The sequence below is a fragment of the Centrocercus urophasianus genome, unplaced genomic scaffold, assembly GCF_019232065.1.
Source record: "Centrocercus urophasianus isolate 14NV4802_14NV808 unplaced genomic scaffold, USGS_Curo_1.0 seq_31, whole genome shotgun sequence".
Taxonomy (NCBI): domain Eukaryota; kingdom Metazoa; phylum Chordata; class Aves; order Galliformes; family Phasianidae; genus Centrocercus; species Centrocercus urophasianus.
In genome coordinates this window covers 8,349,044-8,374,525 of record NW_024884878.1, presented here as the reverse complement: position 1 = coordinate 8,374,525, position 25,482 = coordinate 8,349,044, and positions in this window count along the sequence as shown.

Here is a 25,482-nt window from a genome sequence, read left to right as displayed (position 1 = left end):
ACTAGTTAGATTGCTGCACTGACCATCTGGATTCTGTTCCTTTTCTAAAACAGGCCTACTGAACAACAAGTAAAGTATTTTATCTTACTAAGTGCTGCAATCAAAATCTACTCTTGATCTGGACAAGATGAAAACAGTACCTTGAACTGTATATGCGTAGAGACTCACTACAAATACAATTTTCAACATCGTAATTTTAAAAAGATTTTCTTCCATTGTGTAGGTAAGGATATGCAGCATTTTTAAAACAGATTATTTCTTTGACTTGTAAAGCATTGATCATTCTTTAATGCAATCAAATGAGGAAAGTTTGAAATGTGTGGAAATAGTTCCATTGACTCACAGAAAACAAAATTGTTCATAAACACAGAAGTCAATAAAAATGCTAGTTAAATACACTGAAAACATAAATACAGGCACCAGGATAGTTAAAACTGCTTTCATCAAATCTATGCATTTTTGAAATAGTAAAGAGAAGAACTGGGAAGTGTCCAAACAGCCTGAAATTTAGGATAGGGAAAGTTTTAACACCAACTGTAGATTACCTCTCTATAAGCACTGACCTTAAGAATCAAGAAACAGAGGCAGTAACCACAGAAAAAGTGGCTGTTCTCCAAGCAAAATTGCTTTCTACCAATTGGTGCAGCTGAAAGTATTAAGTAAAATATTTAGCTAATGCTTGTGTCATCCCATAGGGTGTCTTACGTGTTTTATTCAGTGAAAACTGCATTGTGGAATAAACTAAGATGTAATTCTTCAATACTTCTTCATGTGGAAGGTGTAATTTTACACCATAAAACATGTGAAACCCACAGAACTTCATGCAATTGATGAGTTAAAAAAAAGAAATTGGAAAATTGTGTCTTAAGTTGCCATGGCTCATACTCATTGCTATTTAAAATATGACATTGATTAAGCTCTCCAAATTTAACAGTTATTATATATTAAAAAAAATAAAATTCAGGTTTTCCAAATAATGAAATTTATGGGAAAGTGTACTGTCATATTATTTTCAGTAGCAAAATTTATTTTCCATACCATCTCAACACATCTCAGCCTGGATGCACTGAATGCACTTTTCTTTCTTCTTAAGCAGCTTTAAGGCCTCATTAAAGTAGTACAGTCTGGGTACTTCACAGTACTTCAGCTTAGATAGTCTGTAATTTTCATGATACATCAGAGCACATTTATTTGCAGAGGATTGCTCTCGGATAAAGTACATTTCCCCAGCAGCTGAGAAGTCCAATTTTTAACGTATAAGACAGCTGTGTTTTTTTCCTATAAGGCACATTTCTGGCTTAGGTAGATGTAAAATAAGTCTGAACCATTTCAAAATGAAAAATATCTTCACTGCTGAATAAACCTTTCCTGGAAATGTTTATTCTCTGGAAAATTTTTCAGCTCAGGTTTTCCTTGGGAAAGAAAACTAATATCAAAATATCAGATGTCTTACAGAGCTAAAATCTTATTTTCAGCTCTACCAGACATAGCATAATTGGTCTAAGATAAAGTGAAAAATATTGAGTTTGTTGTATTTCATCACAGAGAAGTCTTTCTAATTGCTGAAGAAACTTTCTAGTTTCTTCTGTGTATACCAGAGTGTGTAAAGCTGCTTTTTTTCATGGTGCAAGAGTGGTGAAACCTTACTTTAATTATGACATTTGCCTGTGGCTGTAACTATTGCACCTATTGAAGACAATGATTAATTCCCTCAAGCTCCTTTCTTTCACTACTGTAACTATGAAAGTCTGAATGGCTACGATGGAAGAAAGCAGACAAAAAAGCCCAATTCCATTTATTTGCTGAATTTACTTGCTTTTGTGCTTATTTCACACAGTAAGTCCTCCTGTGGGTACCAAACAGCTTAAATGAAGAGAAGTTAAACGAAATGCTGTCAATACTTGAGGGGGTCTGTGTCATATACAATAAGACTAGTTCTACTCTGGCATTCTTACAGAGGCGGGTGATAATAAGTAACATCTTTATGTGCAGACCTGGAAAATAGAAGAAATCTGTATTCTCACTCCATTCAACACCAACAAAACAAACCTCCCTTCTATCTAAAAAAAAAAAAAAAAAAAAAAAAAAAATTAAAAAACCCTTTATATTGCAGCAGTTCACTGAAGGGCAACGTCTTCAAAAGTTCCTTATTTGTGAGAACAGATTCACACGCTTCACATTACAAGCTCCTGCTGGCACCATCTGGCCCGAAGTTAAAGGGAAAATCCAAAGAACACCACAGAATGACTGCATTTTAAATAAAACTACAATTGTTGAGGATTATATGTGTTTATGTTGGGAAATGTTATAAGTCTTGCAGTGATCTTGGGAAAGCACATGTGGGTGGCAGCATTTTTTTATACAAAGTAGGCAAACACAAGTCCTCATTCTCATTAAGATCTTTAATTACTTTAGGGACAGCAAAATTGGTAGATAAACTTTAACCTATAAAATGTTTCAGTTTTACTATCTGATATTTTCTATTTTCTATTTGAAAGGAGACAGTTCACTTATTACAGATTCTGACAGATCTGAATCAAATAAAACTGCTGATCCGAGAAAGTTACTTAAAATAAATGGTTCAGTGATTTAACAATTGTAAGGTATGTGATAATGTGCAATAAGTAGATAGCTTTCTTTCTTTCTTTTTTTTTTTTTTTTTCTTTATGATAATCTTCTAAAGTAGGAGACATTCCAGGATGTGTTAAAAAGTGGCAAAATTGTATGGAGCCAAAATATGTTTGTGCACTTAAATTCGGTCTCTCTTTTGCACATACATGGAGTGTACATGTATAAATCAATAACTTTATTGAGTGAGAGCAACATTTTGTTTTGCCCTGAATATCTTCTCAGAGCACAGGTGCAGGAGATACTCCTTTATATATTTCTTCACAGCTAGCAGTTATGACTCTGAAAACTATGAGCCACAACTCTTGTTTTTGGTCAGCCTTTAAGATATTTCTTAATTTGGTCTAGATTCTTTTTTGATCTCATGAAAGGTTTGAGCATATAAAACATCCTGAGGAGTATATTTTGCTTCAATCTTTATTTCGTGATAAACTGGCTCTTGGGAATCCCAGATCCTGCAGGTAAGAGAGATGGTAGGGAGAAAGGGAGACTTCCTCATGGTCAAGATGGGTCTGGTCAGAGATAGTCTAGGCGAAACTGATGCACACAACTCCTAGGCTCTGATGAGATGCAACCATGAGTCCTGAAGAAGCTGGCAGAAGTGACTGCTCAGTGACTGTCATGTTTGAAAGGTCGTAGAGAATGGGAGAGGAGCCTGGGACTGGAGAAAAGCAAGTGTCACTCCATTTTTAAAAACGGCAAGAAGGAAAACTTGAGAAACTACAGGCTGGTCAGCCTCGCTTCTGTCCCTGAAAAGGAAAAGGTTATCAGGAATAGTCGCCAGGGATTCACCAAGGGAAAATCATGCTTTAATAATCTGGTAGCCCTCTGTGATGTTGTGACCAGTTGGGAAGATGAACAGACAGCAATGGCTGTAGCGTGCTCTGACTTCAGCAAGGTTTTAGACACTATTTTACATAACAGGTGAACTTAAGAAGTGTGGGATAGATGGGTGTACAGTCTGTGGATTGTGAACTGGCTAAGTGGTAGAGCTTAGAAGGCTGTGATCAGTGGTGCAGAGTCTAGGGGCTTTTGGCTAGCAATATTCCTTAGGGGTTTGTACTGGGTCTGATTTTGTTCAACATTTTCATCTATAATCTGGATGAAGGAACACAATGCACCCTCAGCAAGTTTGCTGATGATATGAAGCCAGGAGGAGTGGCTGACACACTGGAAGGCTGTACTACTATTCTGTGAAACCTGGACAGAGAGGGGGATTGGGTGGAGGGGAACATCATGACGTTCAACAAGAGCAAGTGGAGGGTCCTACATCTGAAGGGGAGGTGATCATGTGTATCAGTACAGATTAGGGGTTTACCTGCTGGAAAGGAACTCTGCAGAGAAGTTATCATGGTGTAAATGGGTTGACTGCAAGCCAGTAGCTTGCCCTTGAGGCCAAGAAGGCCAATGGTATCCTGGTGTGCATGAAGAAGAGTTTGGCCTGCAGATTGAGGGCGGTGATCCTCCCTTTCCACTCTAGCCTGGTGAGGCCACTGTGTCCATTTCTAAGATCCCCATTTGAAGTAAGATGGAATTTCTGGAGAGAGTCCAGTGCAAAGCCACAAAGATGATCAAGGGCCAGGAGTATCTCCCTTGTGAGGAAACACTGAGATACATGGTACTGTCCAACCTGGAGGAAGGGAGACCTAGAGGGGATCTTACTGATACTTATAAATACCTTATGAGTAGGAATCATGTAGATAGGACCAGGATCTTTTTGTTGATGCCCAGTGATAGGTGTAAGAGACAAGAGGCACAAATTGGAACATAGGAAGATCCATCAGGACACGAGGAAAGACTTCTTTATTTTGAGGGTGGCAGAACATTAACACAAGCTGCTCAGAGATCTTGTAGTGTCTACCTCTCCAGTGATATTCAAAATCCACACGGATGCTTTTCTGTGTATGCTATTCTGGGATATCAGCTGTAGCAGGGGAAGTGGATTAGATGATCCAAAGGTCCCTTCTAGCCACTACAATTTTGTGATTCTGTGATTTTAATTTTTCTTTTATTTTTCTTAGTTTATTTCTTTTCATTCACCCTAGTTGATCTACTGAAAAAGAAGTGAAATGGTTATTTTCATTCCACTCATGATTTTATAGACTTGCTGTATCTCTCCTCATTCATTTCTTTCCCAGGCTGAAGACTCCTTGTCTACTTAGTTATTCCTTATATAAATCCTATTCTTTAACTTTGATCATCCCTGATAACCTCCTCAGCATTTTCTCAATCTTTTTTTTCCCCCACATTTCAAAGAGAATATTGCAGAAATGGAATCATGTTGAAGTATAGTTGCATGATGAATTCATGAGATATCATAATAATGCTTTCTCTTCCATATTGCCATATTGCTTTCTGAATAATTCCTAGCACTCTATTTGCCTTTTTTTTTTTTTTTTCCCCACAATGTTCCTATTGTGTTTCCATAAAACTACGTTATAAAAGCAGCATGTTTCCTCTGGTCAGCCTGGATGCAGACCGAATTCTTGCCTTCTACAAAATGAACTTTCAGAGGGAGAAATTCAGAACTGTGTTTGCTTAAGTGCTGGTCTAGTCCTCAAAAAAGGTTTGTGAGCATCAAAAAATCTTAAAGAGAGTGTAGTTTGAACTACTTTTGTTTACAAAAATCCTTAGATCAAATTCTAAGCGTTTCTTTTGCTTCAGGAACTTTGTGTAAGTCTTGGAAATACCCCGTGAGAATGTGCTAGCACTTTCATTAGATGGGTAGTATTAAGAAGAGTTTGAGACATAACAACTCACATTTGTGCTTTTTGGAACTATCAGCCAAAAATTTGGGATTACAATAAGAATAATGTTCAAGTGCTGATGCTGAAAGTCTGATGTTTTAAATTTCTAGATTTTCTGTATGCTTGGATCATGAAGCTTTTACCCTTGTAACACCTAATGAGTAAAAATAATATTTTTCAGTAATGAACTCAACTACATGCTGTTCCTCTCAATTCCTGAAGAGAATAAGAATTGTGAAAGAAGCAAGAATAGCTTTTACTCATTTTGCCTAGAAAACTCAATGGAAATCCAAAAGCTTAATATAAAAAGAAATGAGATAATAATAATAAGAGACTTACATTTTAAAATATTTAATTTTTCATACAATTGATCTTAAAAATGGTACCTGAAAATATTTGCATGATAAGAAGATTCACTGTGGTTTTTTTCTTACTTTTAGGCAGATGGGATCAAAATGGCTTTCGAGGCGGCTTATTTTCTTTCATCTTCTCAATAGGACTTGCAACTTCTGCTTTAATCAGGCTGCATGAAACTTTCAGGTGTTTTATCCTCTCATGAAATGAGATCTAATTGGCAAGAACCCTTGAAAAATCTTACTGTGCACCCCTATGTACTTCAGCTTCTTAAAGATGAACTTTTTTCTGTTGCTATTTTATCTAAATCTACTAATCTAAAATCCCACATAGGTAAAATAAACAAAGTGGAAGCCTGGAATTTGGGTCTTTGTGATCAAATCAGAATCCAATATAATGAAGAACTAAATAAGCTCACAAAACACCTACAAATCTACAGAGAATTTAGTGTTAGGTTAAGTGATCTATGTCAATAACAGTACTATCATCGATTTGTATCCTATACTGCTACTCATATTGAACAAATACTTGCAAGACTTCAGTTTTTCAGGTCAGAGGGAGATGAGGTATCTAGTACTAGCACAGTCCTTCAGCAATTTCACAGAATTTAAATAAATCTAATCTCTTTATATAATCTCTTTGCTAACAATAGTTTTCAGAGCGTAACATGAAATACATTTCTGCAAAGAGCATATTAAGATATTTTTGTGTCTGGGGACAGAAGCAATCTCTCTCTAGCTTCACTTTCACAATTTATTAAAGCATTCAAGCCCCTTCCTGGTATTGAGTCTTCATGATGAACTTGTGCAGCTGTGGTTAAGTTAGCACCCTTCATATTCATTTCGTAATTGTAGCACATGATACTACTTTGGAATAAGAAAAACAAGCAACCAAATCTCAATTGTTGCAGCTGTGTTGTGAAGAAATACATATTTCAAATGTAGGCTTATTGCCAAAACTCTTATTAGGCATTCAGAATACTAGAAAGAAGGGAAAAATAATAGAAGTCACCTGTTTCTTTATGAATCTGCTTACTTGCAGCCTTGTTAGTTTCTGACAAACAGTGAACAGCAACCCATGTCTCTGAGTTTGTTGCAGCTCATTTGCACTGTGTTATTTATAGTTATTGGGAAGAAAGCAAAATAGGTCTGCTGGAGGCCAGGATAAAGAAAATCTGGCCTTGGTTTCCTCGTGCTGCTTCTTGCATTCCCCAGCTCTATTGGCCTAGTATGATGGTTGGCAGCTGCCTGCAAATGAGAGTTTTAAGGAGTTTTAAGGAGTCATCCAGCCCAGCCACAGCTAAAGGACTGCTGAAGCCAATTATTAAAAACAAAACAACATCCATCCCACCAACCAATTACAGCATCACCCTCCGCACCCAAAACTTACTATACATGTGATTCGCAGGTACAAATGAGACAGAGGCTAGATTTGATGCTGTCATAATGGAAGCAACATTTCAGATTACACAGTAGTGTTTCCATTTAAACACATGTCCTGGAGAGAGCAGCAGAGGCTGAAATGAATACCGGGTAAGGTGCAAACTGGAAATTTCTACAGAACTTTATTTAACTTTGATAAAAAGCACTTGTTGTTATACAGCACGTAATTATGTGCATTTTAAGCTTGCCAGTAGTTACTTATTTGCAAAAATATTAATCTTGCTGAAATATCCCTTGGCAGAGAGCGAGAAGTCACTAGGACGCAGAGAGAGAAAGGGTGCTGTCTGACACTAGTATTCTACAGACACGGTAGAAGATAAGTTAACATACACGTATAGAATGAAGAACACAAGGAAACAGGGAAAATAAGACTGATCAGTCTGTTTGACTTGTAGTAGTACTCTGCTATCAAATTTTGCATAAATCCTGTGGAGAAATCTTAAAACATTGTTTTAAACAGTGATAATAGTGCAGCTCTGTGAAGGTTTGTGGAGAGCTCCTTCCCAACACAGTGAAGGATAAAATACTAAACACATCTGTGAATTTAACAGGAAGTTGACAACATGATGTATCAAATAAGGAATTTGGAGTGAATGGGACTATGGCAGGATAGAGAGAATGGAAAAGTATTCTTTAAAATAAAATGTACAGTTAGCATGGAGAAGGTGCAGCTAGAAAAATGACAGATAAAGAGTTACATATTTGTCAAAGAATCCAACTACACCAAGAACTTTCCACTAGCATTTAGGGTGAATAAGAACAAAATGGGACTACATTTATGAGATAGTTTGTGAAGCCTTTAAATGCTACAAGTAGAAAGATGAAAGTACCAATTAAATAAACATGAGGAAACTTACTTTTTTCTTAGTAGTGACAGATGGAATTGAGTATAGCCTTACAATATTCCTGATGTATGTTTTAGGTAACTGAACAAGTCCAACAATAGAATCAATTACACTTAATACATCAAGTGAATTAATAAACTATGCATTTGGTTTCCTATTAGACCAAGACATACGTGGTCACACTGTCCATAATTTCAACCAAAACTTTAATCTTCTTGACCAATTTCAGCTGGTTGAAAGAATCCTCTCGTGAAAGTTTTCTAGAAGTTTTATGATAGATCAATGGAAAAACAGAAGTGAGACACTCACATTAGTGTCCTAGATGACACTGAAAAAAAACCAACCATATCCATTATATGGTTTGTTTGGAAGCAGCCAGCTGGCCAAGTAACTCACTCTGCAAGCTAGCTAAACATTGCAAATCACTGAGTGGGCAGCCAACACATAGCTACCTCAGAAATAAGAAGATCTACAAGGGCAGAGTCACTGCAAGGGAAGGGATGATAAACAGTTGTTGGGCTTACTGACATATTAAGTAAGGCAGGAAACAAATTCCTAAGGAAGCAGCTTTAATACTGCCCAGGGGACAGTTCTATTTTCTTTCTATGTTTTTACACCAGAGAGAATTCCATTTCTAGCTATTTCACTGTTGTCACATGTTTCATCATCCTACACTCCCAAGAACTTTTACCTCAGCCAAAAAGATCCAAACCTCTGAGTTGAGAGCCTGTTTAATTGGGAAGTTAGACTAGGTAATATCTATGAGAGATCCCTAAAATTAATGCCTCCTGTTTTGTTATGTTGGCCCATGGCATCAGAAGTGAATGTTGGCGGTATGGCAGCAGAGTCTGGACTTTCCCACCAATGTTCCACTACACTTTATTGCTGTGAAACAGATGGCAGCAGAGGGCTAGGCTGACAAAATGACATCTGACATGGAAGTGTGGATGAAGCAAAGGTGTGTGAGCAAATTCCTCCATGCAGAAAAAAGCTGTCCCCACTGACATTCACTGATGTATGCTGAACATGCATGGAGACCAAACAGTGGATGTTATCACACTGAGGAGGTGGGTGGTGCATTTCAGCAGTGATGGCAGAGATGTGAAAGCCAAGCCATGCATGTCTGCATGCCCATGCACAGATGTGATACCACAAAATAAAGAACCTCTCCATCAGCCCATCCACACAAACTGGCACATCACAACCACAAAATTAGGTATGAATTAGTCTTAATATCAACTTCAGTGCACTGGAGACAAAGGTGGCAATATAGGAATATCACAAAGTTTGCATCACTTGAGTGCCATGAATACTCACATAGGAACAGAAAGAACACCATATGCAAGTTTGTCAGCATCTACTGAACCAACATGAATCTGAAGGTGACAGTTTCCTCATTTGCCGATGATGAGATGCTGTGTCACCATAATGAGCTGCTGTCAAAATGGCAACCTGTGGACTGGTGACATGGAAGTTCACTATCAAACAATGTTTAAGATACAGCTTTCAGTAGTAAAGTGATGTGCACTGTGCTTTGGGATAGGAAAGGAGTGATCTTGGAACCCAAAGAAACCATTAACTCAGAGCACTGTATTGCAATGCTGATCTAGCTGATGGATCAAAACAGTGAGGCCAGAGAAGAAGACAACCCTTTTCTTGCAACACAATAATGCCAGGTCACATAGCAGTTTAAAGACTATGGAGCACACTGTCAGTCTTGGCTGGCCTGTTTTACCACAGCCACCATTTATTCAGGATTTGCTGCCTTCTGACTTCCACCCGTTCAGGCTGATGAAAAATGGATAGTGTGGGCAATATTTTTCTGGCACTGCCAAACTCATAACACCTGTGAAAGCTCTGTAGAGGCAGCTTTTTATGTTACTCTTTTATTTTTTTGATCATGTTTCCTGCTTAATTGTGTTCCACAGTTGCTCAGAAATAATCATACTGTGGGGTTACTCAGTGACAATATTCCTCTGTTAAGAATGGACTGTATTTTTAATACATGGCCCTGCACTTCCTGTACACAGAAGAAATCATGAACACTGAATACACAGTAATAGGGAAGCAATAAAGCAGGCGATATCCAAACACCCCACAAGGTACTTTCACCACTGGCAATAGGATTCCATATTACCACTGCTCTTAGCATTTTTCCGAAGAAAAACAAGAAAAAAATACACTCACTTTAGCTTTGAAATATTGCTATGGAACTTCAGTGCTTAGAATAAGACATAAACATTTCATTTATGTCAGTATGGCATCATGAGTGACTGTCTGAGCTGCTGTGTGCGAGCTCCTGTTCGGGTTGGTCCGGAATCACAGGTCCCTGGAAGCAGCTCCTATCCTGATGGGCACTATATTTCTTTTCCTAACGCTTTGCAGTGCTTGCATCTTATTTCACTAACTCATTTGTCATTATACACCAGAGTACTCACATGGACAATGCTCTAATATTTGATGTAGAACTCGATATGTGCTATCTTTGGGATTTCAGAATAGTTTGCCAGAAGAGGAACAGACAGAAATCACATCACTTATGTCACTGTAATTTCATTTAACTGCAGTCATGACTATCATTAATCATGCAGCCATGAAGAAACGGGATTCTGGGCTATCAAAGCAACTTTGCATAAGCTGTATTGGACTTTAAAGGAAATTTACAGGTTTATACTTTGAAATCATATATATTATGCAAACTTAACAAGGCTCTGAAAGACCATAAGAGTTTAAAATGCTTAACGAGACGTAATAAAAATCAAATTTGCCTCCCTCCTTTAGATAAGATCTAAGATGTCGGTGCCCAGTAGAGTTAGAGAGCTCTCACAGTTTCTTGTAGCATCAGAACAGTTCTCCTTTATTGTGTTCAACATACATCTTACATACCATTCACTTACAAAAAAGAAGTTCTTGTTCCTCTAACAGTTCCTCTAATCAGTTAATTGGCCCCAGCTTCTCCCAAACAAGAGTGATAAAGGATGACAGGTTTCTCAATTATGACAAGATTAACAATGCAGTAAGAACCTCCTGTTTACCCTTAGACGCAAACAGATACCTGTTTTACACTCCAGTATCCCAAGGTCTCATAGTGATAGTTTCTATCAAGGAGTCTGATCAGCTCTTTGGTGACTTGTTGTTACCTCTTCCACCACGCTAAGACACAGTTGTTTCTGCTTAGTACGTTGAACTTTAGCCAGACCAGTATTTTAATGATAAAAGCATGCAGTCGAGGGTCTACTGCACTCATGAAAAAGTTGTATAGCCCAGACAGGACATTTGGAATGCATTACACTTAATGGTGAAATAGTGCATGCAAACTCAATATAGACAGAATTACTAATTAATTTATACTAAAGTGATAAATGAATATTGCTAAAGTGAGAGAACATGCAATATGCAGTCACAAGATCATTTCAGGTGTTTCTGCAATCAAATCTTTCTTTTTTCTCTTTCATTTTTTTCTTTCTTCTCTCCTTTCTTCCATTCTTTCTTCTTTTCTTCTTCTTTTTCCTTTATTTCTTTCCTCTGTATCATACAGACAGATCTCCCAGCTTTTAAATAATTATCTTAGTAAGTAATATACCTGCAAAGAGAAAATGGTGTCTCAGTTTTTATTTGACTCAACTACCAAATCTTTGCCTGAATGTTGACCCAAATTTTTGATCAGGTTTAAAGAAACACCAGCTACCTTCTTTGTTTTCACCTATGCCTCTTACTTGTTTATTTGAACTAGTCAAAATCCGGGAATGAAACTTTCACATCTATATGGTCAACTCAACCACAAGTCAGAGGTGACAAACAGCTATATTATTAAAAAAAACTTAAAACAGAAGTAAATTTTATTATTAAAAAATGTTTAAGCAAAAGAGCAGATTCTTTTCCTACTTATTTCAATTATCTCAAACAGGTTGAGAATCTATTAATTAAGAAGCAGCTCCAGGGAAAAGTAACTTATCTTAGCCTATTCAGTTCAATTCAAACTAAATACTTACTCCAGGGAGTTTTCAGAGGCTGAATAAATGTTTGATTAAAAAGTGAGCACAATATAGTACAAATACACACTAGAAATTACTTCCATAATCATTTATTAATACGTCATTACACCAGGCAGCAACTCTTCCACAGAAAAGTTGAGCTTAGAATATATCTGTTCCAATTTTTCCTGTTCAGAGAGAAGCAGAGTCAACAAATGCTATTTCTCTTTCCCTTTCAATGGGAATCGGAAGTTAAATCACATGAGATATGTTTATTCCTGAACTGATTATCTCTGTCCACACCTACAAAGTGTTATTTAACATCTGTGCCAGAAATATATGTAGCATCTACTGAGGTATATTTACAGTGCTCTGTTATAGACAGTTCTGACATTGCAGAAGAGTACAGGATATTCTACATAGATCAATATCAGTTTGTGTATACATGCTCAGTAAGCCAGGTTCAACTTAATGAAGTTTTCAAGTGCTGGACAGAATGAGGTTAAACCTTAATTTTATAACTTCCTGACTAATGAGGAATGTGCTCTGCATGGCAAAAGTCTCAATTCTTTCAATCATTTTTTTCTTGAGTAGCAAGTAGATTGAATGCCATTTTCTAGTCACGAAAGAGCTGGTGATTTGTTACACCATCATTACTGATAAAATTATTTTTCAAAAGCAGATACTAAGAGTATAGAAGACTACCTGGTAAAACAGTGCTCTGTCCACTACTACAAAGTCAAACTGAGTGTAATAACATTTTCTTCCAGTAGCCTGTTTGTTTCAGATGTTAGTGTGGAAGAATTAATGTAGTCCTCTATTTCCAGAAATTAGGCTTCTGTGCACAAAATATCACAATATATCAAAAAGATATACTTTGATATATATATATATATATATCAAAGATAAATTTGATATATTGATTTGCTTCCAGCAGTTAGATAATAGATGGGTAGAAGTTCTTTGAGTACACTGTGGAAACTAATTTATGACAAATTCATGTTATCTTCTTAAAATAGGATGATGCCAGCCAGTAAAAGGAAAGATTCTAAATTTTGATTTGAAGCAAAATCTGAATAAATTACAAACACACTGGTTTGGTCCCTGTAATATATGTGAGGGAGACATTTGTAGAATCACAAGTTAGCAGGAGAATGGTTCAGAAGTAGATTAATGCTCATCATCTATAATCTAGACAGGTTTTATTTTTCAAGAAGAAAAAAATGCAGTTTGAACAAATCTTGCCAAAAGTTCTGGGGCTTTCGTTTTTGATTAACATATGTGTACTGGGAAGTGTTTCCATGAACATTTGTGTGATCTGTGTGAGTATTGGATAAATGGCTTTTGTGTGCTTTTTGTGCCATAAAATGCTGCTTCATATTTTGCATTATTTTTGCTGGACTTGGAAAATTCACTCTCAGCTGTGTAACATATGAGCCTGAAAAAATAGTCTACACTGATATTAGCCTTAAATTATTAGGACTTTAATATTCAGCACATTCTTGAGGTTAGAAAACGTAGTCGAAAACAGAGAATTAGAAAGTTAAATGTTGAAACTAGTCAGATGCATTCCTGTTATTTCAGCTTGAGTGCAAACCAGGACAGTGAGAACTCTGTCTGCTGTAACAAAGGCCACCATTCTGAAGAGTGTGTTGTGTTCTGTTTTTCCAGACTGTAAGTGCATTTTTCAAGTGGATATAGGCCATTTCAATAAGAACAAAAACATTTTATCTATTCCACAGTCATCTCACCCTGGACTGTGGATGAGTGTATTTCTGTAAACAAAAGCATACTGCCTGAAAATAAGCACAGATAACAGAGCAAACGCTCATTTGTTTTCCACTTATAAATGGATATCTGCTTGTATTATGCATTCATCCTCCTGAGATGGCTCCTCTGGCTTACTCATTTACTCTTTCAGGATAGTTTACCATTAGAAGCAGAGGTGAAATAAATACAGAATAAAGATAAGATTTCTGCTATTAGATAGCAAATTCTGCTTGTTTCTACTACAGTCATGCATGACAGTTTTGTCACAGATTTGAGAATCGTTTCACAGCCCAGCATCTGGGCTGCATGAAAAAGGGGTGGCCAGCAGGAGAGGGAGGTGATCGTCCCCCTCTGCTCGGCTCTTGTGAGGCCCCATCTGCAGCGCTGCGTCCAGGCCTGGGGCCCCAGCACAGGAAGGATGTGGAGCTCGTGGAACGGGTCCAGAGGAGGCACTGAGATGAGCAGAGGGCTGGAGCAGCTCTGCTGTGGGGAAAGGTTGAGGGAACTGGGCTTGTTCAGCTTGGAGAAGACGAGGCTGCAGGGAGACCTCAGTGTGGCCTTCCAGCGCTTGACGGGACCTTAGAACCAGAAGGGGAACTGAATTATTACACAGTCTGGCAGTGATAGGATAAGGAGGAATGGCTTTAAACTAAAAGATGGAAGATTTAGGTTTCTTCTCAACCAGGAAGAACTGGGGAAAAGACACCAAAGTGAAGGAGGGCAGAGAGTAGCTTATCTCTAAAGCACCTTCATTTTTCCATGCGCAGAGTTTTCGTCAGAACTATATGAAGAAACTCCAAATATGGTTTGCGTTGTTATGATTTCAAGCAGTGAAGAAAACAACTCATGGAAAGAATGGTAATAATTGCACAGATTTTTCCCAAGAACTTTTCTAATAGACCAAAACAAATGAGAAATTGTTTTGGGAGAAACACAAGGATTAGGCAATAGCTGATTCGATCAGAAGGGACTTTCTCAGAAGAAAACTAGGAAGATATGGGATGGAGAAAGTGTTCCAGGCATATTTATGAGAAAAAACAAATATCCCCAAGATGGGATACACACACTTTGATCTGAAAGTCAGAATTACAGTTTCATCTCTGGAGTAAAATGTAAATATAGAGAAAAAAATAAATTCTACTTGAATGCAGCATTATGCTGTTTTAATAAAGTATTTTAGACGAGTTGACAATTCCTAAGATATATTGGAAAGTTTCAGTTTAATTTTAGGTTAATCAACTCTAAAAAACTATTACATATATTAACTTTAATATGAAGATGCAATTTTCAAGAAAACACACAAAGAAATTTTTCTCTATCCTGAAACCGTAGTTTCAGTCAGTTAAATTTAATTCATCCACATTTGGGACATTTTGCTAGTCTGCTTGATGAAACATAGAAACAAGAGAAGCAGTGCTTTTATTTTTTTTATTTTTTTTTTTTTTCAGTCAGTGCCGAATTAGAAAAATACTGGAGAAAGTAAATTCTCAGAAAAAAAAAAAAAAAGAGAGAGAAAAAAAAGAAAAAAAAGAAATGGGAAGGAAAATGAAATAATTCAGCTATTTAGACCTAGTTGCTCAGGGAATTCTCTTGTATGATCAATGAGATTCATATGGAAGCATGCAGAGAGCTGCATTTTACGATTTTACAAATCACGGAAGGACTTTTTCTTCCTCATACATGCAGATGAAAACCAGCACAACGCAGCAATCAAAAATAACTTGGGAGAGGGCAACATGTGATATACTTTGCTGCGCCTTATAGGCGTGGCCTGACTTCTGATTCACTTTTTCCTCATTCCACAAGAAAACACCACATCAATCATTGAATAAATCAGTGGAGGAGTACAGTTAAGAGACAATCTAACTTACAAACTCATTCAATTAAATATTCTGGAGAGCAGTATTGCTTTAAGGTCTGAAATTGGGCAGTATCTTAGAACAAATTAAAAACAAAGTAACAGACTCTGGTAATTGCTTATTAAATTTTCAGGTCCCTGTGACAATAACAAATTTAAATTGATTGCTCATAGTGTTTCAAGTAGATGATAGTAGGTGCCCAACAAAACTGCACTAGCTCAGCTTAGAAATGGATCTTCTAGAATGCATTCTCTACTTCAGCATCTTACTACTTCTTGAGAGCTAAAAAGAATTCTGTAAGGCTGGCTGGCATAGATCAGATGGAAGCACTGAGTGGCAAGAATAACTAGGGCTGTGTTGTCCCAGCCCTTGCTTTGGCTCATTGCTGGCATGGCAAGGTCCGGGAGTTCAACACCAGAACTGAAACAAACAAAAATCCTCAAACATATTTGAACATTTTCGTACAAGGCTTATGGAAGATGAAGATTAGACTGAAGGGTGTTTTTGTTTGTTTGTTTCAAATCACATGGAAGAAGAAAAGGGGAAGGTAAAGAAAAAATGTCAAGAATTCAAAAAAAAAATGACTCTACAGGAAAAGCTCTTATAAATCCCACTTCTCATCCATAAGGAGCTTTTCAAAATGCTAAAAGAACTTAAAAACTTGTGTTTAACTGGTGTTCCAAAAGTCTTTTGCTGAAAATGACATAAGGTTTTCTGAAAAGGTTTTTTAAGGTGGGAGGGAGGTACAGGAAAGCGAGGAAGAGAAGGGGTGAAAACAGAGAACAAGCTCTTGCACACAGTGTTCAATTCAAGATTCTCACCTTTACTCTAACTTTTCACAGTAGTCTAAGAACAGTAGTTAAACACTAATTTAAATGTACTGGAGAGGCAAACTACTCTTCAGAAAACAGGCTATGAAAGTCCATCAACTCAGTTCTAAAAGATACAGAAGAGGAGCATAGCTCAGTCTACGATGCAGATAAGCAGAATGCAAGAGCCAGCATGAAACTGCTGTTACTGCAGCAGCAATTCCACTGCTCTGAGCACACCACTGCTGCCCAATTACTCAGCTTGCTGCTTGAATTCATCTTGCAAGCTGTAGAATTTGATACCGTTTGGGATTTGAATGCAGATTTACAGCACTTAAAGTCTATAGTTTAAGCACAAGTTCAAGAATCACTTCAAAGGTACCCCAAACTGTGAAGTTAAATGGATGAATACAAAATTATGGGTCTTTAGCAAAAGCCTGAATGTTCCAGAAATTGTCTTGAATTTGTGGCATATGCAGACAGTTGCAAGGTTTCTCTTCAAAGATTTTAAGTGGAGAAGTAGAATGAATTATAGGGATATTTCTCTGTCTTACTTTTTTTTAAACACTTTTCTTCTGCTAGCAAGCGAGGAATAAAATACATTGTGGAATAAAAGCAGTATATCTTCTTAATACAAATAAATAAATAGTGATAGCAAAGGAAATATGAGGTGATATGTCTATTTCTTTTGCTTTCACCTATTAACTAAAATTACATCTATTTATCCCAGCTCTTCACAGCTGACATCAACTGTATGTTAAGACTATTTCAAACTAAGATATGTTACTTTTGACACCAGTACTCGTACAGGAGGCTTATGTGGAAATCAAATCAAAATTAATATGATTTATAAAACAGAAGAACATTCTCTCAATGGTTAACAATAAAACAAAGTTATTTTAAACATAAAAGTGTGTACTTGCCATTAGTAATAAGACTCATCTTTCAATCTTATGTAAATTCTGTATTTTATTTCTTTCTGCTCCAGAGAACACTGTAGAAGCTTTCTTAGGTTTTGCATGTAATTTACTTTTACTTTCTTTTTAAATATCCCAGAGCCAACATTTATTAGAAGTTCTTGTTCCTGCTGAATCCTTTACAGTTCAGGCATTTCTTCCAGATTTTAACATTCTGCAACTGTACCTCCAGTTTTTTTCATATTTATGTAGTCTCAACTATTCTCAGAGGACTAAAGATTTTACTTTAAGTCCCAGGTTCCAGAGATTATGTTAAAAAGTGAGAATCTCAACATTCATTAAAATGAAAAAATAAGAGGTAAAAGATCTCCAAAGTAAACAAGACATAAATTTTCTAGCTTTTAACATATCTTGAACATTCCTTTCTCCCCTATGAAGACAGGCTGAGGGAGCTGGGCTTGTTCATCCTGGAGAAAAGAAGGCTGCACGTGACGTCACTGTAGCCTGCCAGTACCTAAAGGGAGCCTACAAACTGGAGGGGAATCAACTCTTTGAAAGGGTTGATAACTGCAGGACAAGGGAAATGGTTTGAAGTTGAGGAAGGTAAATTTAGGTTGGATGTCAGGGGGAAGTTCTTGACAGAGAGAGTGGTGAGGTGCTGGAACAGCTGCCCAGAGAGGCTGTGGATGCCCCGTCCATCCCTGGAGGTGTTCAAGGCCAGGTTGGATGAGGCCCTGGACAGCCTGGTCTGGTGGCCGTGCATGTGGCAGGGGGGTTGGAGATTCATGATTCTTGAGGTCCTTTCCAACCTGGGCCACTCTATGATTCTATGGCTCTACATGAACCGATTATTGCTTTGTAGTTTCAAAGAAAGGGAAGAAAAAAGAAGTTACTGTTGATTTAACTACAGCTTAATCTTTGCTATCTGATGCACAGGTCAGAACTTTTGAAGCCTGAAGTAAATTACTTTTGTTAAAAAGCTGGCAACAATGGCTGATGCATGTTTTTTTTCCATTTAGTTCATATTACTGTCATCTTCTGAGTCAGCTAATGCCACTGTTGGATAAAATATCCATTGCTCAGGCACGTTGCTCATCTTCTATTTCTCCTAGCCAAGATGCCCTTCTCCACTCCTTTCTTTTCCTCTTAAGAATATGAGGAAGCCTCCTGTGTTTTCTCATAGATACATGCTAAGTACAAAGGTAAATCAAATTGTACCAATCATATTTATAGATGAGAAGATGAGGTCCAGAAGTTGAACACTGACAGATAATGCATTGGAAGTGATAGCAGGATACTTGCAATTAGCACTGCCATACCAAGACAAACGAGAACTAGGAATGGCTATAATTAGGGTACAGAGCAATCTGTCCAAGAATGAAAAGATGCATTCAGTTTACTTTTCTAATTGGACAAAAGAAGCACAGGTTTAGAAATCTCTGTTCTTTATTGGTAAGCTTTGCTGAAATACAATCATCATCAACTCCTAGGGAAGGTATTCTTTTTACTGCTGGATTTGTTAAAATACTTCAAACTCAGTATGCATTTGGGATTTTCTAAATAAGAAGTGATGTATGCATCACAGAACATGATAGTGCAATACTTGCCAGAAAGTTAACAGGCAAGAGAAAGCTTTCTCTTTTCTTTACTTGTTTGTTAGTGATTTCTCTATGCAAAATGTAGAGGAAAAAGTATCAAGCAAAGCTAATTATACTCTTCTTATGTAGAATTAAAATAAAAATTTCCCTGAAAGGGATTCAAGATTTTAAACTGTACAGGCTAACCTGCAACATATCAAATGGCTACAGACGATGAAGTGTTTTCTGCATTTTCATACATAGAGTTGAACCACCCATACATTTATGCTAAAATGAATTACCTAATTTACACATACTAAAGCAGGAAGATATCTTGCTCTGAAAGTAATGCCTCCTACTTATTCCCATGGAAACTGCAATAGATAGAGCAAAATAAGACTCTTTGAGGGAGCAAATTTTCAGCTGTAAAATGATTTTTTAACATAGTTACCATTTGCATTTTTGCCAGTGATGAACAAGAGTCTGTGTGCCATGCTTGTAAGAATCTGTACCAGTGAAGGTGATCCAGTTTTACAAGTGCTATGAAGCTGGTGTTACAAGGAAAATGTTGCCTCTATGGTCCATCTTTCATCAGCCTGAACAGATGAAAGTCAGAACGTGACAAATCCTGAACAAATGGTGGCTGTGGTAAAACAGGCCAGCCAAGACTGGCAGTGTGCTCCATAGTCTTTAAACTGCTATGTGACCTGGCATTATTGTGTTGCAAGAAAAGGGTTGTCTTCTTCTCTGGCCTAACTCTGGAAGCTTGATCCTTCAGCATTACAATGTCTTGGTTTGAGTTTATTGTTTGTCTGGGTTCCTGGAAATACAAAAGGATCACTCCTTTGCTATCCCAAAGCACAGTGCACATCACTTTACTACTGAAGGCTGCATCTTAAACATTGTTTGATAGTGAACTTCCATGTCACCAGTCCACAGGCTGCCATTTTGACAGCAGCTCATTATGGTGACACAGCATCTCATCATCGGTAATGATGCAAATGAGGAAACTGTCACCTTCAGATTCATGTTGGTTCAGTAGATGCTGACAAACTTGCATATGGTGTTCTTTCTGTTCCTATGTGAATAGTCATGGCACTCATCTGGTGCAAACTGTAATAATGGAGTCATAATGTGCCAGTTTGTGTGGATGGGCTGATGGAGAGGTTCTTTATTTTGTGGTATCATGTCTGTGCATGGGCATGCAGACATGAATGGCTTGGCTTTCACATCTCTGCCATCACTGCTGAAATGCACCACCCACCTCCTCAGTGTGATAACATCCACTGTTTGGTCTCCATACATGTTCAGCATACATCAGTGAATGTCAGTGGGGACAGCTTTTTTCTGCATGGAGGAATTTGCTGACACACCTTTGCTTCATCCACACTTCCATGTCAGATGTCATTTTGTCAGCCTAGTCCTCTGCTGCCATCTGTTTCACAGCAATAAAGTGTAGTGGAACATTGGTGGGAAAGTCCAGACTCTGCTGCCATACCTCCAACATTCACCTCTGATTCCATGGGCCAACATAATAAAATAGGAGGCATTACTTTCAGGACGACCCTTGTACAAATGAGGTTCTACATCACATTCAGGTGTCAGAGTAAAAGGTAAATTATAAACCTAGTTTAATACCAGATTTGGAGGTTGGTGGCCCTGCATGAGGGAGGGGGTTGGTGCCTGATGGTCCTTGTGGTCCCTTCCAACTCAAGCCACTCTATGATTCTATAAATGATTTACTAAATATTAAATGGCAAGCAATATGCAAAGTGAAACAGAAACACTTATATCTCTATCTAAATATGGATTATAGATAAGAAGTTAATATTCAAATGCTATCCAGCAGTCAAACACTGCATACATTCCATGCAATTTTCAGCTTAACTGGAAAATGAAGATGCTTCTACATACGTATCTTATTTTGAATCAGGGGATTGAATCAGGAGAGAGAGCTCTTAAAGCAAACACACATAGCTTTCCTGCTTCCAATACTTGGGCTCCCTGCAGGGCTTAGTATGAGAGTTTATAATTGGAACTTCTTTTAGAGAACTAAATCTGAAAATGAACCTCAGCTGCTGTGCAATCCATTGAACCAGACTTGAACTAACAGTGCATAGATGGGATGATGGCTCCTCAGCACCCAATATATCTATACTTACTGCTCTTTTCATTATCTACTGGTGCACACATTAAATTAAATCCTGAGCAAGTTTTACACTGAGTGTATGTTTTTTGTAGTCTTTCACTTTCAGGACAATGATGATACAGCCAAATTGATTTATGATACTGAAATGAGCAATTGACATGAAAAAAATTATCTTAAATAAAGTAGTCAAGCATTCTGTAGCCCACCTATCTAGACAAGGCAAGAAAAAAAAGTGTTCAATGAAGAAAAAAATTTCAAATGCAAATTTTGTTTGATTTTTCATTCTTGAGGCATGCTTGAAGTATCCAAATGTCACTACCCTCCTATGGTATTTTTTAACAGAGAAAAGAGAAGAAATAAATGCACCTCCATGACATAAAAAACAGTAAAATAACTGCAAAAAGAGTCACAGCCACTGAGTTTCAGTGTTGTGCTCTGCTCGGTTGTTACACGTGCTGTCTCCAATGCAATTGGAATCACTTGGACTGTAGAGTGCCTTCCTGAAGTGCTCTAAAGCAACCCATCTATATATCTTCTATTAGTTTTCTGTGATAAAATTAGCTACATTCCAGCCAAATATTTTAAGGTTGTTTTCAAACATGCCAAATTTGGGGGTCCTTCCTGCTATGCCATGTTTTATGACAGTAAAAATATGAATCCTATTAAACAATGTTATCTGTAAATGCTGAGCAGCTTCAACTCATGAATATTTTTGGAGGAGCATAGGATGTTTAGTATATTTGAAAATACTGAATCAGATTGTATCTATATTCTTTGTTTAGTACAGAAAGATCATGAAAAATTTAAGCCTGAAGTGAAACAGAATATTTAACTGTTAGAATACAGCTATGCTCCTTGGCCACTTGAAGACTCTACTTGCACTCTATTCACTGTGAAATTTCCTCTACAAATATGTCAGAACCATTTTGCCAATTGCATTTTCAGTTGAAACTGAATACTTTGGAACTATTACTTTCCACTGGAATTCTCATGTTTCTGAAGGAGATGACATCAAAAATATGAAAAAAAAACACAGTTGCTATTTCTATCTTTTTTGAGAAAAAATTTCAATGGAAAATTATTTTTGATCGGATTTATTAGAAATTCAAATTTATCTTATTTGTAGTTTTTTTTTATACTAAATTGTCTAGAAAGAGCACTACAGCCATCAGAATGTTACACCTATTACTCATACCTGAGCTGTCCTATCAAGAGCCGAGAACCTTGTCTAGGCACTGTTTTACTGAATGTTAAGTTACTAAAGAGAAATCTTCATCTCTGCATATGTTCAAAGTCAGACTGGACCAGGCTCTGAGCATACTGATCTAACCCTGCTGATGAACAATTGGTTGCTCCGAATGTAATGCCTTTTATTTGTTTTCACAGAAAATGCAATTGATAGAAAGAGCATAACAGAACTATTCAATTGAGTGAATTCTCCGCTACAGAATCTTTTTTCAACACAGCTACCATCATTAGGTGTACATTTTCACCAGTGACCAGCAATAGCTTGCATGCTATGCTCATAAAAGTCTGCACCAGCAGAGGTGATCCGCTCTTGCTGCCACCATCACCACTGCTGAAATGCAGCACCCACCACCTCACTGTGCTAATATCCACTGTTTGATCCCCCTAAACATTCAGCAGATGCTGATGAATATCAACAGGCACAAGCTTGTCCACATGAAGGAATTCAATTCCACACCTTTTCTTCATATGCACCTTCATGTCAGATATTATTTTGTAAGACTTCCCCTCTGCTACCATCAATTGCACAGCAACAAAAATAATACAATATTGACAGAAAGGTTCAGCCTCTATTGTCATACCACCAACATCAACTTTTGACATGATGGGCCAACATAGTAAAATAGTAAAATTCAATGGAGCTCTCATGCATTGGAAATTTTCAATATCTTTCCTAATTCTTTGTTGAATCAAATGCTATATCTACTTACTAACGCACTTCTGATAGCAAGGTGACTGGAGTTGTACCAAAGATTTTATTGATTCTGTGTGGATATGGGAGCCCAAGAATGCTGGGAATACTTTAAGGAAGTTATTTTAAAGGTGCAGGAGCTGAACATCCCCAAGTCACAGAAAATGAGCCAATGGGCAAGGAGGCTGGACTGGCAGAACAGAGATCTTTGGCTGGAACTCAAGAGCAAAAGGAAAGTTTATGGTCTTTGGAAGAGTGAGCAAGCTGCTTATGGTGATTAAAGTACATAGTGATGCCGTTCAGGGAGAAAATCTGAAAAGCCAAAGCCCAGCTAGAACTGAACTTGGCCACTTAGGTAAAGGATTACAATAAATATTTCTATAAATACATCAACAGTAAGAGGAGGGAGAATCTCCATCCCTTGTTGGATGCTGAGGGCAAAATGGTGACCAAGGATCAGGATAAGGCTGAGGTACTTAATATTTTCTTTGCCTCAGTCTTCAATAGTAAGACTTGTTGCTCCCTGGGCATGCAGCCCCTTGCACTGGTAGATAGGGACGAGGGACAGAATAGGTCCTGCATAATCCACAGTTAAATGGTTTTGGACCTGCTTCGGAAGCTGGACACTCACAAGTCAGCGGGGCTGGATGGATTGCATCCTAGAGTGCTGAGAGATGTGGTTACCAAGACACTTTCCATCATTCTTCAGCTGTCCTGGCTCACTGGGATGTCCCGGCAGACTGCAGTCTGGCAAATGTGACGTCCATCTTCAAAAAGGGCCGGAAAGGTGACCCTGGTAGCTACAGACCTATCAGTCTCACCTCAATGCCAGGGAAGATTATGGAGTGGATAATCTTGGGAGCCACCATGGACCAATTAATGGTCAACCAGGGGATCAAGCCCAGTCAGTATGGATATTTATGAATGATAGATTCTGTTTGACAAGCCTGATTTTGTTCTATAAAAAGGTGACCTGCTCAGTGCATGAAGGCTGTCAATCTGGTCTACCTGGACTTCAGTAAAGCCTTTGACACCATCCCCCACAACATCCTCATGGAGAAACTGACTGCTCACGGTTTAGATGGGTGTATGCCCTACTGGGTGAAACACTGACTGGATGGCCAGGCCCAAAGAGTTGTGGCCAATGGAGTTAAATCCAGTTGGCTGCTGGTCATAAGCGGTGCTTCCCAGGGCTCGGTACTGGGGCTGCTTCTATTCAACATCTTTATTAATGGTCTTGATGAGGAGATTGAGTGCACTGTCAGTAAGTTTGCAGACAACACCAAACTGGGAGGGAGTGTTGGTCTGCCTGAGGGAGAAAGGCACTACAGAGGGACCTGGATGGACTGGATCGATGGACCAAAATTAACTGTATGAGTTTCAGTAGCACCAAGTGTCAGGTCCTGCTTTTTGGTCACAGTAACCCCAGGCACCCCTACAGGCTTGGGGAGGAGTGGCTGGAAAGCTGCCTGATGGAAAGGGAGCTTGGTGTGCTGATGGACAGTAGGCTGAATATGAGCCCAGGTGGCCAAGAAGGCCAATGGTATTCTGGCTTGTATCAGGAGTGGTGTGGTGAGCAGGACTGGGGAACTCATCCTGCCCTTGTACTCGGCATCAGTGAGGCCTTAACCTAGAGTACTGTGTTCAGCACCTCAGTACAGAAAGGACATGGAGGTGCTGGAGCAGGTCCAAAGAAGTGCAAAAGACTTGTGAAGTACTTGGAGAATATGTCCTACGAGGAATGACTGAAAGAACTGGAGCTGTTCAGTTTGTGGAAAAGGAGGCTGAGGGGAGATCTTATTGCTCTCTTCCAATATCTGAAAAGTGCTAACAGGGAGAGCACGGTTGGTCTTTTCTCACTGGTGACAGGTGACAGAACAAAGGGAAATGGCCTTAAGTTGTGCCAGGGTGAGTTCAGGTTGGATATCAGGAAACACTTCCTTTCAGAAGGGTTGTTAAGCACTGGAATAGGCTCCCCAGGGAGGTGGTTGAGTCACCACCCCTGGATGTGTTCACAAACTGTTTGGATGTGGTGCTCAGGGACAGGATTTAGCAACTAGGGTAGAATGGTCAGATTGTGTTTGAACTTGATAATCTTTAAGGTCTTTTCCAACATGAGCAATTCTATGATTCTATGATTACTTGACTGGCTTAATGGGATGTGTCTCATTGAGGAATACTTTTGTCTGCATGTCAAAGGCACAGGCAGGTAATGCAGACCAATGTACATAAGCAAACTGAATAGCAGAAAACATATTCCACAAACACACTGAGTGTAGATTCCACTGAGTGACAAGTAATGAAACAAAAAGAAATTAAAGGAATAGATGTTTCAGGTCCTATTTGAATCTAATCACAAAATAAGCACTAGAGAATTCTTGGACGAGATTTCTGGACTGCAAAGATTTTCTGATAATTTTGCAGAACAAACCCTCATTCCTTTTTCAACTCTTTCAGAAGATTTAAGATTTT